General features: G+C 34.7%; 1 long non-coding RNA gene across 1 annotated transcript in view; it reads left to right on the forward strand.

Moving 5' to 3' along the window:
- The window catches only part of LOC130455903 (uncharacterized), a 110,378-nt gene extending 101,796 nt beyond the window's left edge, over positions 1-8,582 (forward strand). The window contains exon 3 of the long non-coding RNA XR_008914163.1: positions 8,219-8,582. This is a non-coding gene — a long non-coding RNA (uncharacterized LOC130455903). The remainder of the gene's footprint in view (positions 1-8,218) is intronic.
- The last annotated feature ends 5,323 nt before the right edge of the window (positions 8,583-13,905 follow it).

Genomic DNA, 13,905 nt, shown 5'->3' on the forward strand with positions numbered 1-13,905 from the left:
AGTTTATTTACAATATTTATAAAAGTAGGAAGATATTAAGGAATGAGACAGAGACAGACAGAGAAGACAGAGACAGAGAGAGACAGAGACAGAGACAGAGACAGAAAACTCTGGCTTCTTCTTATACCAGTTAGAATTTCTAAGTCCTAGCCAGGGAAAGAGAGTCTCAAGAAGTTGGGCTTTACCTGGAGGCTTCACGCCTCCAAAAAGGCAGGGTCACTAAGTCAGCTTTTTACTCACCAATGGTAACAGTCTAAAAGAAGTCTGGTCTTCTAGTCACTACTCTGAGTCTGTCTTCCAGTCGCTTCTCCAAGTCAGTGAACAAATCTCCGCATGAATGTCCGTCTTCCCTTCAGCTCTGAGTGACTGATGCTTCACTCCAAGCCCAGGTGACTGCCTGTTTTCTTCAATCTTTTTTTTTCTCTCTATTTAAAGACCTTTTCCTCTTGTGTCACCTCCTCCAAATTTTCACGTCTACCAATCACAGCAGATGCTTTTCTCCAGGACTGCCCATTCTTTAGTTCTCACCTTCTTTGGTTAGGTTATATCTTAGTGAACTACTTAACACCTCTTTTGTTAAGTTCACCTTTTGTAGTTATTTAACACCTTTTTGTAGTTAAAAATCTAAAAAATGATTGTAGTTTAAAATTCTAGCTTTATTATAAAGTAAGAGCTAAGTATCTTCATTGGTACAATCAAGAGATAGCTAAATCCAATCTTCACATATTCGTTATGCTATATTATCTATATCATATTAGAATTGTATAGAAGTATCAAGACCAAAGTTTAAAGGTATCTTATATGTTTTATATGTTAGGGTGGCTGGTCATCACAGCTACCAAGTTGTTACTATAGCACAGGAGTGGGTTTGGAATTTCAGTAAATATTGTTGACTTGAAAGGTAGCTATAGACTGTGATTTTAACACTATTGAAAGGATATGCGTCAATGCAGTAGACTTCAACAGCATGTTAGATATTGAACAGTTTGGGCAGGAAGAAGAATAGTGTAACTATGATATTATGTGAGCTGATTGAAATTATTAAATCTTCTTAGAGACTCAGATAGGCATCCAAAAAAACCAAACTTTATTTTAAGGAAGGAACTCAGAGCAGCTACCTTATAATCTCCAGCCCTCTAGACTTCCATTATGGCTTTGAACCACCAAGTATTCTCTGACTCTTTTCCTTCTCCTCTCCCTCCTTTTTCAACTTCCTTATATGAGATTTCTTCCTCAATTAAATTATGAACTTCTTCAGGGCACTAATTGTCTTTTGACTTTCTTCTTATCCCTACTCCTTAAAAAAAATGTCTCATGGGGGCAGCTGGGTAGCTCAGTGGATTGAGAACCAGGCCTAGAGATGGGAGGTCCTGGGTTCAAATTTGACCTTAGCCACTTCCTAGCTGTGTGAATCTGGGCAAGTCACTTGATCCCCATTGCCCAGCCCTTACCACTCTTCTGCTTTGGAGCTAATACACAGTATTGACTCCAAGACAGAAGGTAAGGATTTTTAAAAAAAAAAGTTTCTCATAGAAAATGCTTAATAAATATTTATGAACCAACCGAAGTTGGGAACTACATGACATGTAAATGATCACGTACAAAGCAGTGAGAATCAGGGAAACTTTGATAGAATAAGAAACATCTGAGATCAATTATAAAGCCACCAGTGGTAAAGAAGCCTTTTTATCCCAAAAGAGACTTCTTATTACTATAGATTCACCCAGGGGAACACTACAATTCTGAAGGAGTTGGGTTAGATGTCAAAAGCATCTAGCATTATATTAAATCACATGAGAATATTTACAACTAATAATTTGATAATTTCAATATTTTAATCCAATTTCCCCTCATTTCATTTATATATTCAGCCAAATATATTACATTCATTGCAAAGTTTAATGTCACAGAGAGCACATGGACTTTTTCAGGATTCTAGGATTTTATTCATATGATTATATTGAGCTGATTTGGCATTGTCTTACTGCTAAAGGATATGTAATGAAGGACAAGACAACAGTTTCATTCAGTAAAAATATCAAAGTTACTGGAGTAGAGAGTATTTAATTCCCTCCTTCACACACCCACTGAGGGACTAGGGGGAATTTCCAACCACTTTTTGCAGGGTTCCCTGGTCTGAATTCTGAATGAGCAGCCCGGTAACTAGAATAAGACCCATAGAAATGGGATGAGGTTAAGATATCCCCTCCATCAGAGACAAAACTCTATAATAAAGCCAAAACTCATCCTCTCTCAAAGGATAAGATTAAATAATTGGGCTGAACATTTATTGATAATCCAATATATTAATGAATTTATAATACAAATCTGTAACATTTCTAACACGATGTTAGGCACAGAATATTATGCTAGGAATAACGTATTCTTCAGCAACTTTTAAACAGGAAATGTATGAAATGGCTAAAAGAATATGAAGCAGTAACTCAGTCTAGAAACATTACAAAAATAAAAAGAAGTAGCTGAATCAGGCTAACAGAGCTATAGAATGCCCTCTGCTGGCATCCAGCATCAACTTCATGCTTGTCATTTATGTAGTGTCTTCTTAGTTTTCATCATTGTGCCATACGATATGAATCCAAATATAGATTGTTCTTAGCTATAGGCTACATGCCTAAATTAAGATCTCTTTGAAAAGACACACACACACACACACACACCCTCTATTCCTGGCTACATATGTTTATAGTACCCAAATCTGGGAGTGAGGAGGTAGACTTGCAAGCTCCATTTGTATCACTTTATCAAGTAATGTAATGAATATTATATGTGGTGTATATACGCAAAAAAAAAGATCTAACAAGACACAGTCAGTTTTGAGTGTCTCACAAAATATTAACTCTTACTATCTATAACTTAGTAAGTCTAAGAAACCTTAACCTCCTACTTTGATCCCAAAAGACATCTGATTTCATTCTTTAGAAGTCACATCGTATATAAAATATTTACTACTTATCTTTTTTTGTATTTCATCTTTACAATTTAAGAATGAAAAACAAAACATTCAACTGATGGGCTAAAATGACTTGTCTCCACTTTCTGCCTTGTATCCTCCCAATTAGACTGTTCAGTTGGATGGATGAGGTTTGCCACATTGCTCAGTGTTCATCAAAGAGCAAACAAACAAACCATCCAGTTAATTTCAAATGTATGAATTTGATTGAACTTTTTTGTGGAAAAGATTATGATAATTTAAAAATCCAGCTTGGAGAAAATCTTTGGATATATTTCCCATATTACCTGGGATGGCTGAGAAAAAATATTTACATCTTTTACATATTGTTCGAAAGACAAATAAATTATGCTAAACATTTAGCCAGATGTTTCCATTAAAGTATTATCAGGCTGGGCACATCCTTAAGTGAATAAGATGTTGTATTATTTTTGGATGCTTGTGTACCAAAGATTAGGAAGTATTGTCCTGGAATGAGTGGGAAAGAGAATCTTGCTTTTGGACAGGTGACTCATAGAAATGAAAGGGTTTGATTTAATTTCTAAAAATTTAAGGCATGATGATTATAACCAGGTAGGATTGTTCTGGGGGGAGGGGAAATGCCCTAACTCCATTTCTTTGATTATGAAATAGCCTTGTCAGTAAACTTGTATTGACTAAAAGAGGTTTGATACAGAGATTTATTGGCTCCAGTGTCCTTGAAAACTTGGTGATATCAGTTTTGACATTCAGACGACACGTGTATTACATGAAAATAAAAACTCTGTCTTCATTCTATACACAACTGAATTGCATATAATTTATAGTTCTTATATCTCTCTGACTATGTATAAATATGAAATTCAACAAAAGATCTAAGTGCCTATCTTTTAAATGAAAATAGGGTCAGGATCTGGACCAGTGATTGTATTAGTAGAGGAAACACTGGAATTTAGCCCCCTTCCTAGGTCAGCACCTTTGGATAAGTCAGTCAACAAACATTTATTAAGTACTTACTATGTACCAGACACTAAGTGTCTATAAAAAGAAAGGCTAAAAGATAAAAAGAGCCTTGTTCTCAGAGCTTGGAGTCAAATGAGGAATAGAGACGGCTTTGAGATAATATCCCAGGTAGGAACTTTTCTTTGATATTGTTTCATATTCCAACCTGCTCCCAGATCTTTAGAAGCATGGCACCACCAGAGGGAGGGCAATGATGAGAAGATGAAGTAGCAAAGGTTACTGACAACCAAACCAAGTGTGAATGTTCTGCCTGTGTGAGAGAAGCATGTGAGGCAGGAGTCAGGGAAAGTGTTCAAGGAGTAGCTGCATAGGACCAGAACACTGAGATCCCAAGTAGAGATTATGATCAATGAATGGGCTCCTTCTAGCCCACAGTGTGAAGCTATGTACTCTTCCCTTTTTTGGGAAAGAGAAAGCAGTCTTTTTGTACTCAAAAGTGATTAGCAAAGCAGAGAATCTCTGGGAATTTATCTCAATAATTGCCTGAAAAATTTTTGTTATTAAATTATTACCTTTTAATACATGTACTGTGTATGAGTATAGCACTAAATGGATGATTTTTAAAAAACTCAGAGGGAAACTTTAAACTAAGGTGTTGCCAAGGTACACTGGCTTAAGTCTCCTATTTAAAGAAGACAGAAATTGTCAATTTATTTGAACAATTTTCCAGAGATGGTACTTTCACCAAGATGTTCCTTAGCTCAAAATAGGGCTGTTATAGTCCAAAAGCCAGCAAGCTGGCAGTGTCAGGCATCTAAAATTAATCTTTCTTTTCTGAGTCCAGTCTTGAAAGGAGTTGAAAAAAGAAAACAAAGAGTAGAATAACAGGATAATCAGCTGAGGAATGGATTCTGGGTGGCTCAGAACACACAAAAGACAGAAGAATAGGAAAGTGATTGACAGTTCTGCCTGCCAATTTACCAGTCCAAGCAGCACTGTTACCTTATTTATTTACTTGTATCTCTAATACCTAGTGGAGTTCCTTGAAAAGTGGATAGAGTTGAGCCTAGAGTCAAGAAGACCTGAATTCAAATCCTACTCTGGGATATATTGACTATGTAATCCCAGGAAAATCATTTAATCTTTTAGAACCTCAGAGAACTTTAAGATTATAAATTGTAGGATTGTTTCAGGTCTGCACTGGTAGAGGAATTTGCTTCACTGTGAACTCTCTAAAACATCAAATGAAAGATGTGTACTACAGAAACTTTATGAAATATTAATTTATTCTCAAATTATCCCTGAAATACTGATATTTCTAAAATAATTGTTGTTTGGTTTTGTTAAACTATCTGTTTTCTCCTGGACTGTGTAAATCTGAATGCTTTCTACAAAATAAATAGGCTATTACTATGTGCAAGCCAGGGCTATCTGGTTAATATGACAAATGATTAGTTGTCATTTTCTTAAATTCTATTGCCTTTGAGAATGTAGGGAGACTGGGCCATTTTAAAGTCTTTTGGACAAAGAGATGCCCAACTAGGAATTTAGTAGTGACAATGATGCCTCTTAATTAGGTGAAGCTAAAGGGGAGTAGTTACATACAATTGGATGATGTGGAATGGAGCTGAACCTTATATCTTTCTGCCTGGAAAGGAAAAAGATGTCAAAATTTTTAGAAACTGTATCTCATTGTGAACAAGTGTGAAATGGAAGATTGTTGTTTCTAGAGAGAAATTATTGTAACACATGGTCATCTGGCTCCAAGATGTCATTCCAGCTTTGTGTTCATAATATCCCCCTCACTCATTATCACCACCACCATGCAACATCCTTGAGCCACTCTCTATTGTGGTTGAACTGAAATCTATTCTCTGTCCTCATCTGGCTCTCTTCCTCCTCTTTGCATTTTTAGGTCATCCTTCAGTAGTATGAATGCACATGTTTCTCAACTCTTCCTGTCTGGTTTTTTAAGGTAATAATCAGGTACTTTTTCTTCCAGGAAGCCTTCCCTAATGACTCCATCTGAAATTTATTTTTCTCTCTTAATTTCTTTCCTAAAAAAAAATAAAAAAATAAAAATTATTCTCTCCTAATTAAATCCTGCTAGAGCATTTTTGTCTTGATCTTAATCTATTTGATTTGTCTGTTCCTTAAAGGGAGAGAGATTGTAATCTTTTCACTCTTTGCTCAGTGCCTTACATACAGTGGATACTTAATGACTACAGAATTGTTGAATAATCTATGACAAAAGGGTTCATAGAAGTCCTTGGACAATGTGACTGGAATGAATGCTTCCTGTATGTGTGGGATACCTTCTACCATAGCAAGATCAAATGCAAATAAAAAAATAAGAGCCACTGGATCATACAGAAGGATTCCTGTGGGCTGCATATTAACTTAGAAAATTAAAAACTAATATTAGTATGTTCTATTGTATTTTATTGTCAATATTTCCTAGTTACATTTTAATTCAAATTTCTACTACAATGGAGAATATTATGACTGCTCTCATAATATTCATTGCTCAACATAATATGCTCAACATAAACTCTCAAACAGCCTGTTGGCCTTACATTTGTTTTACCTTGGGAGGAAGTTCTCCAACTGATGTTATATCTTTGTCTTGTCATGATATGTATCATTTCATACATAAGCATATGATCACTACTTCATCCTTGATGTTATGCCATATAAATTTACATATATATATTAGTGCATTCTATTACTGAAGGGAAACTCCTTGAAATTAGACATTATTTAATTTTTTTCTATTTGTAGAGCAATACTTAGCACAGCACCTTTGTGTGTGTGTATAAATATTTGATACATATAACTGATCTTTAATAAAAACTTGATAGATTGATCAATATTCTCTTTTTCCATCAATTTACCTTTTCATATTTAATGCCCCATTGGAATATAACTTACTTGAGATACTACATATCTATTATATAAACATATATGTACACATTAATTTATTTGTATCATAACTATGTATTATATGGAGTTTTAATCAACAACCTATATAGGTACAAAATAAATGTTGTTTATTTGAATAAATGTTTCCTTCCTCCCTAATACTAACTTTTCTTCCTTCTTAGGTCTAAGCTTCTTTGTGACTCTGGTCAGGCAGCAACTATTCCTCCTTTTGTTGTGGTTCCTTTCTTTTGTTAATATTAGTTTTTCATGTAATGCATTTTAAAATGTTAATAAAGATGTTTTTCCCCAGTATACTATGCATGCATACTGGTGGGAATTCAAGTATTTTAGTCACTCTAATTCAACAAACTATTCAGACAATTCCAAGTGAAGTTGACCAGGAATTAGACCCTTGGCCTTTGTTCTGGCTCCTAAGAGGACCAGAAACCTGTGGGAAGCATTCACAAAGCCAAGAATCTTTTCTTTAGTGAACAGATTTCAATGAGAGAATGGACAGAGAGTTATCCAGAGGGGACACTGGTTTTGATGTGGGTGAAAGAAACAATGCTTTCCTTTCAGCTCTTCCAACAAAAAAGAAACTGGGGTAGGGGATGTTTGTGTTTATAACAATAGTGCTCTTTGGATTTAGAGAAACATGTTGATATTCCTGATTTAAAATGAAAACTTTATTTTAAAATACTGTGCACCTAGGGAGATTAGGTAAAAATGGATTATGCGTGTTGCATATCACTGAGGGGAAAACAAAATCAGCTGATTTAAAGAGAAAGGGCTGCTGGTAAATCCAAACATTGCATTTATTTTATGCAAAATTTTGTTTTATTCACTAACTTGGGAGTCAAGAGACACAATTTCTCTGACTTACCCTATGTGTGTATTTTATGTGTATATATATATATATGTATATATATATATATACACATACACATATACACCATATATTTGTAAGAAAAAAAATAATTATATATGTTTATATGCCTGTATATAACTGTTGGCTACTAACTCCATGGGCCTTAGTTTAAATATATAAAAATATTTTTCTATTATATATAAATAAATATGTAAAATATATATTAATAAAAATAAATATTATATTATATATATATATAAAAGAATAGGAGGTTCACCCAGATGATGTCTGAGAAACATTTCAGTGCAAAATTTCCTGACTCTTCTAAACCTTTGCTAGAGGATACACTTGGTAATTCTATTAGGAAGCTAAGTGATTTTGCAAGGTTCAGAAGGACCATAATGTGCATACAAATCATTTTGTACCACCACTTTCATGTGGCAGCATAATGGGGACATGGGTAATGTAGAATGACCTAATTATGTCTTTTGTTATTCCTGTCCTACACGTCACAGGTCAACCATAATAGACTGAAGGTCCTCTAATTATTAGATGACTCTCTACTTGTCTAGACAGTCAAAAGCCAAATTTAAGTCAAAGAAAAGCTCTCCATCTTCCTTTGATTTTAGGTGAGTTTTCCAAAATTTTATTCCTATGAATTCATTCATAATCAATTTTGCATTTAACCTTAAACCATATTAGACTTATCTATAAACCTTTACTTAAGTTGAATTGAATGGCTTTGACCATAAATGTCCTTTTAATAGAGACTACTTACACACCTATCTCTAGTTTTTGAATAACTGAACCATTAATCAAGTCAGATATATACTAAATTTTTTTTAAAATATTTATTTTATAATACAATCATTCTTATTTTTCCCTACTACATGCAAAAAAAATAAAGGGTTTGTGGGAAATGTATATTTTGAAGTGTAACTGCCTTATATGACTATAGGGGAAAGATTCATGCCCTGGTCAAGGTCACATCACTTACGCATAATAACCATACCCCCCTGTCAAATTACAAAGCCCCAACTATGGTATCATTTGGCTGTTGGCCCATCTATAATATTGTCCAATCGAACTAACTACTCCCTGAAATGCCATTTTACCTGAAGTCTAGTTTTAGTAGGGACAATTAATGAGGTTGGGCAAGATTTGCCTGGATTTATATTATCTAATGTCTCACAGGAACCCTAACCTGGAATCACTGAGCCCATAAAGTAAAAGTCTGTTTCTAACTTTTGAACTATTTAAAGGATATTTTCTTTTCATTCAAAAGTGTTATGTCATAATGTTCATTCTTCTATTGCACGAAGCATAAAAGTGATCAGTGTATTAACTAAAAGCAATCATGGAAGAATAATGCATTTATTATAGGATGACCTTGTCAGGTTCATACTTTTAAAAATGAGGCAACTAAAAGTAAATTGTGTACATCCTTTAGCTCCATAATAGTATTACTAGGTTTTTTTTTAATTAAAGGAAATAGTAATGGATTTTTACACAGAAAAATAATTATAGCATTTATGTTTGTGGTGTCAAATGTATGGAAACTAAGAGAGTTCCCATGAATTGGGAAACTGCTCAACAAATTATGGCATGTCAATATAAAAAATTAGGAATGACATCATTTCAGAGAAAACTGGGAAGAGTTATATGAACTGATACAGAGAGAAATGAGTAATACCAAAGGAACACTACATAGTAACAAAATTGTAAGGACAAACAACTTTGAAAGACTTAAGAATTCTGTTACAGGACTGACTAATCAAAAAGAGGATCATGGATGAAGCATGCTACCTGCTTCATGACAAAGAAGAAATAAACTTGGGGTGTATAATGAGACATATTTTTATACATATCTAACACAGGATTTGGATTTGCTCAACTAGTCACATTTGCTACAAGATTTTTTGTTTATTTTTTCCAAAGAAAAGAAATAAGAGGGAGAAAAAAATTGTTTACTGAAAAAAAAACAAATTAAGTTGTCAAAAATAAAATCTACCCAAATCTAAAGTTGATTTAGATACTTAGATACTTAATGGCAGGCTGACAGTGCAAATCAATTAACCTTGTTCAGCCTTAGTTTTTTGATCTATAAAATGGAGATAATAATAGTAACAGCCTCAAGACTTTGAGAAACAAATGAGTTAACCTATGTCAAAATCTTTGCAAGATTTAAAACATTATGAAACAAGGGTTATTAATTATCATTATTATTAAACCTTGGTTCAGTACAACTTAACTTAATGCTATTTATATGTCTTTGTTCAGTTATTTATCAGTCATGTCCAATTCTTGATGATGCCATTGGGAATTTTCTTGGTAAGTTTCCTAGAGTGGTTTGCTATTTCCTTGTCCAGCTCATTTTACAAATGAGGAAACCAAAGAAAAAAAGGATTAAGCAACTAGCCCAGGAAACAAGGGTAGTAAGTGTCTGAGGCCAAATTTGAACTCAGGAAGATGTGTCTTCCTGACTCTAGATCAGGCACTCCATCCATTGTGCCACCTAGCAAGTGATCAATATGCCTTGAGCATTTAATTTAAAAAAAATAATTGATAGAAATGAATTGTGGGAAGATGGTAGGCTTTCTCACCCTCCTAATACTCCTCTCAAAAATAAATAAATAAATGAATGAATAAAAAAATGAATGAATGAATAAATGAATGAATGAATGAATGAATGAATGAATGAATGAATGAATAAAAAAAATAGCTCCACAGAATCAAAGCTAATAGCCACAGAAACAGCCAGGAGTCTGGAGGGAAGCAGAACTGCTATAGAGAAAAATTTCTGATCACCTTAGTATCAGGAAGCAGGAAGAGAATAAACAGAATGGAATCCACAAGGCAACCCCTTTGAGGTTAGGTTACCAATTTCATCAGAGCAGAGTGGAATCAACAAAATAACACTTGGGGGCAGGACTAGAAACCTCCAGGGTTTGACTGACTCAGAGGAGACCACTAGAATTAGTGAGAAGTGGGAGCAGCTGGTTCTGTTGCAGCTTCTGCTTCTGAAACCCCCATGGGCCCACAGCTCTGAAGCTGAACATATTGGGATGTAAGTACTGGCTTACCTCAAAGGACAATCTCTTCCCTTCTGAAGTCTTATATCTTCACTCACCTAATTCTTCCGTGTTCTCATTTTTGTCATTGAAAATGTTTATTTGGTAGCTAGTTAGACCCAAAGTCAAAACTTTGAACATTTGGTCTATTTTTCTTCTCCTTAGAATTGTGCGTTGATTTTTCCTCAGTTACCAGTCTATCTTTCTTTTATTTAAAATTGCCTTAAAAAAAAGGAAATGGTAGGCAATGTCCATTAAACAGAAAGGAATTTTATTTTGTTCCATCACTCTATGGTATAGATGCATGTTTGTGTGTGTGTGTGTGTGTGTGTGTGTGTGTGTGTGTGTTTGGTAAACTATTGGTTTAAAAGGAAGAAGAATCTAAATAGAATTTTGTTACTAATGATACTATATTTTTCTACATGTAGTCAATATTACAGAATATTTTAAAAATTATAACTAACAATGTAAATGTAAAAAAGTACAACTAATTTTGCAAATACCATTACTTAACTTTTCAAGGTATTCATTTCACTCTAGCAATCTTTTCTCTAATTAGATTTCCAAAAGTAATTGTATATGCAGAATACATTTAAATTTTAAAAAAATTGTCATATCCCAAATAGGCTAATTTTCCAAATTAAATGGAAAATATTTTTAAATGATGTATGTTACTCAGACACATAATGTAGCATCACTAAATGGTTCCATATATTTCTTTCCTCATTATGGCATCAGGGTTGTTGATGGGAAGTATTGCTTAGACAGTTAAATGTTTATTGGTTTCCTCTAAATCCTCAGTTCAAGAAATAATGCAGGTGAAAGAAAATTAGATTAGTATATAATGCTCAATTATGTTCTCTAATTTGAATTATTCATAATCCAAATCTGAACGTCTTAATTTCATGCCACACATCCACAAGGGAACTTGCTTTCCTTGCCAATTTCATATTTGGTCAGTTTAAAAAATTAGCAGGTTACGGAGGACTCAGATTTAGGAGACCCACATAAAATTACCGTGACAAATATGTTTAATGATTATTTTGCAGATGTTCCATTATAAAATCCTACAGATGCTATTAATCTTCTGAAACCTATTACCATTTCTTTAGACAAGACCATCAACTATCCTAATGTTAATTGTCTAATGCCAGTCGTCTTGAAAATAGAGAGGTAGGAGCAGCCTAAGGTGAAACCAAGGAGGCTGCCAATGCCCTTAATGGAGAACTGTAGATTATAAACTCTAAGAAAGCAGAAAATTATAACAAAGATTACCTTTTAAATTATTCTCCTTATATTAAAATATACATGGTTGACTGGCACTTTCTGTTGTTTTGCAATTGTTTCAGTATGTTCAATTCTTTATGCTTCCATTTGGGGTTTTCTTGGCAAATTTTCTAGAGTGGTTTACCATTTCCATCTCCTGCTCATTTGACAAATGAGGAACTGAGGCCAACAGGGCTAAATGAGTTGCCCAGAGTCTCATAACTCCTAAATGTATAAGCCCACATTAGAACCCTGGAAGTTGAATTTTCCTGACTTCTGGTCTGACATTCTTTTTACTACAGCACCTAGCTGCCTTGACTGACATTAATGATAACTTTTTTTTTTTTTACAAATTCTGCCTTAATAGTCTAGATCAAAATAGTGGTTTCTAAATATAATTTAAAAACATAATTGATGTCTAATTTTATTTCCTAAGAAGTGATTCAAAGTACATTTGATTCCCTTACCTCAAAGTAGTGACTTAATCTTTTCTGTGTCTTTGAATTCAGGAGGAGATGAAAGGCATTAACAGAAGTTGAATTCTAGAGATTAAAAAAAAAATTAAAGATCATATATCTACCTGACCATTTTGAAAAAGGAGTAATAGCAAAAGCAATCCCATCCCTTGGAATCTCCTATTGTTCTCATTTTTGGTATAGACCTTTCCTTTACAGATTACTAAATTATGTCTTTCCAATTTTTTGAAGTACTTTTCATAAAAAGTTCTACCTTCAAGGAAGTCTTATCCAACCAGACATTAGGAGACATTGGATTTATGTTTGATCCAAACAATGCATTTCTTTCTCTGTCCTACATATACTGTGTATTATCTTAATCTGTTTTGGCATGTGTTTGTTCATCATGTTTAAAAAGAGAAAAACCAAGCTTCCCAAAGATTATCATCATGATCTATTCTAACTTCTCTATGTTTATTCAAGAATTCATGCTGTGATGTTGTTTTATAATGGCTATCCAGGAGGCAGAATCAAGATGGTGGCCTAGAAGGAGCAGAAGTTCAAAACTCTGAATACCCTTCCTAACCGATCACAAACTGAATGATCCTAGGGGATTGAAAATCAAACTTAACAATAAGACAGAGCCAAGGAACCCTCCTGCTGGACTTAATTCAAAAGGTACACCCCCTGAAAAGCTGGAATCCAAGAACACTCGGATTTAAGGGGAAGACAGAAGGAAGGTCTCAGGACCCAAACCCCCTCCCACCCAGAGCTCTGAGACTCCAGCGGCAGTGGGAACTTCTGGGAAGGCAAAGGTGCTGGTCTGGAGGGTATACCTTGTGGGCAGAGTTGTGCCAAATTCAGGGCATCAAACACAGACAGCTGGGAAGGAGCTAGAGAGGGAGCATAGCCCTGGCAGTCTGGCCAGAGCTGTGTAGATCCTCCATATTTTTTCCAGCCTTCCAGGAGGTTTTGGACTCAGAACACACCCAGCCCAACTAAGCTGAAATTAATCCCATCAAAAGTCTCCACAACTCAGGGAAGCCCAGGCTCCACACCCATCCTCATTGACTGCTGGACATTAATCAAATCAAAAGCCTCTAGAGGACAGGGAAGCTCAAACCCCCAACAACCCTCCCCCAGAGACTATACCGAGAGATCTTCTATTAAAGCTCCAAGAGGGGAGACTGACAGAAGCCCCCAAATGAAAAAAAAAAGAGAGGAGCAAGAGCACAGACAAATATGGGGAGTAAAGAAGGGATGAATATGAACAAACAACAGAAAAAGAAGAAAGAAACTACAATACACAGCTTCTACTCAGCAAATGGAACAGGGGGGAGAGATCAGCAAACGATAAATCAGAAATCCCAGCAAATTGGATACAAGCTATGGAAGAATTCAAAACACAAT

The sequence above is a fragment of the Monodelphis domestica genome, chromosome 8 (assembly GCF_027887165.1).
Source record: "Monodelphis domestica isolate mMonDom1 chromosome 8, mMonDom1.pri, whole genome shotgun sequence".
Lineage (NCBI taxonomy): Eukaryota > Metazoa > Chordata > Mammalia > Didelphimorphia > Didelphidae > Monodelphis > Monodelphis domestica.